The following is a 2519-nucleotide window of genomic DNA, read 5'->3' on the forward strand; positions in this document are numbered from 1 at the left end:
ATAAAGTTATTTATGAACTCCTGGACTTATCTCCAAGATCTGCCAGCATGAATTGGAACATAAACATCATATCGAAGACTGTGAGAACTGAACTAAGGAATAGATCACCACCCAGGTCCCAGGTTTTCAACAAGTTCAATGAACCGTAAATAGGATAAACCTAATGAAATCGGAACCCAGGAGCATCATAATCAAGCTGGTGAAAATTAAAGACAAAGGAAAAATCTTGAAAGCAGCTAGAGAAAATTAACATTAACTATAGGGGAATTATATCCTAATAAGAGCAAATATCTCACCAGAATCCATGGAAACCAGTAGGAAATGGAACAACATTTTTAAGGTGCTAAAAGAAAAGAACTGTCAACCTAAAATTCTATACCCAGTGAAAATATCCTTCAGGAGTGAAGGTGAGATAAAGACATTGTCCAATGAAGGAAAACTAAGAGAATTTGTTGCCAGCAGACCCACTCCAAACTTACTGCTAAAGGAATTTCCTTAGAAGGAAAATGAGTTTCAGATGGAAACTTGGAACATCAGTAATGAAAAAGAGCAACAAAATGGTAAATATCTGGGTAAATATAGTATATTATTCTCCTCGAGTTCTTTAAAATATTTTTGACAGTTGAAAGCAAAAATTATAATATTGTCTGATGTTTTCAGTGTATATAGATGAAATGCATAAAACAACTACAATATGAAGGAGGGAGCGTAAAGGACCTATATGGTGATAATATTTCTACATTCCACTGAAGTGATAAAATACTGATTCTAGGTAGACTGCAGAAAAATAATAGTGAGAGAAGAAAGACTGGTGCATTCAAGTAAATGAAAGAGATGTCAAATAGTATCAAAGGGTCTCTTTTCTCATCCAAGAAAATTTCCAAATGGAAAGTTTCCCTCGTGGGACAGCTTTCTCACTCACTCCCATATCCAAACAGTCACCAAATCCTCCTTGTTGTCATTCTATTTTGCCTTTTTCTCTCCATTTCCTTGGTGCCTTCCATTCCAATGATGTCTAAGCCATCATTTCTTACCTAGACACCATCTTCCCAATTGGTCTCCCTGATTCCAGTTTTGCTTTTATTCCTTTCTTTATCCCACCTGAATTATCTAAAATGCAGATATCACCATGTTCTGTCCCTGCTTAAAACACTTCATTTGCTCTCTCACTGCTTTTAGAATAAAGAGTAAACATTTTAGCCAGATTTGCTGCATAGTCTGCCTCTCTACACGAGTATTCAGCAAACTGTTTCTGTAAAGGGCCAGATAGTAAATGTGTTAAGTTTTGAGGGCCATGTGTTCTCTGTTGCAACTACTCAATGCTTGCAATTGTACTGTAAAAGCAGCCATAGACAATAATGTAAATGAATGGGCAGGGCTAAGTTCAAATAAAACTTAATTACAATAATGGGTTGGTTCTGTGTTTGGCTCATGGGCCGTCATTTGGTGACCCCTGCTTTAGATCACCTACAGATCTGTGGACATGGCATTTTCTTTTATCTTTTCAGTTCTGCATAATCTATGCTCTATTTGGAATGCCTCCTTCCTTTCCCTGGCTACCTTCAGTTCATCACCTGTCTCACTTTGAATGCCACTTCTTCAAAGGCTCTTTACCTGGATTCCCTATCCCTCTCCCTTTTTGCTTCAGTGATCACACTAATGTACTAACCTGTTTAATCGACTGGCTTCCCCCACTTGTCTATACACTTCTGAAGATCAGAGACTAAGTTGTGTCCACACTTTAATCACTAGTGCCTAGAAGAGTATTTGGCACATATAGGCACTCAATGAACCTTTTTATTTTTTTTCCGATGAGTGATTGGAAGGCCAGTGGCTCTGTAGCTGACCCAATTTGAGTGTTAAAACTTTAGGACTGCACTTGACAGGTGCATGTAGGTACCCTCCCCCCTACATGGGACATGACTCCCAGAGGTGTAAATCTCCCTGGCAACATGGAACATGACTCCCAGGGATAAGTCTGGACCTGGCATCATGGGATTGAGAACATCTTCATGACCAAAAGGGGGAAGCAAAATGAAACAAAATAAAGTTTCAGTGGCTGAGAGATTGCAAAGGGAGTCGAAAGGTCACTCTGGAGGGCATCCATATGCACCATATAGATATGCCTTTTTAGTTTTTAGTGTATTGGAATAGCTAGAAGGAAATACCCGAAATTGTCAAAGTGCAACCCAGTAGCCTTGATTCTTGACTGCATAACTACGTAGCTTACATGGTGTGACTATGTGATTGTGAAAACCTTCTGGCTTACACTCCCGTATCCAGTGTATGGACAGATGAGTAGAAAAATGGGGGCAAAAACTAAATGAAAAATAGGGTGGGATGGGGGAGATGGAATGTTTTGGATGTTCTTTTTTACTTTTATCTTTTATTCTTATTTTTATTCTTTTTGGAGTAAGGAAAATGTTCAAAAATTGATTGGAGTGATGAATGCACAACTATATGATGGTACTGCGAACAGTTGATTGTACACTGTGGATGATTATGGTATGTGAATGTAT

Source organism: Choloepus didactylus, chromosome 8, assembly GCF_015220235.1.
Source record: "Choloepus didactylus isolate mChoDid1 chromosome 8, mChoDid1.pri, whole genome shotgun sequence".
NCBI lineage: Eukaryota > Metazoa > Chordata > Mammalia > Pilosa > Megalonychidae > Choloepus > Choloepus didactylus.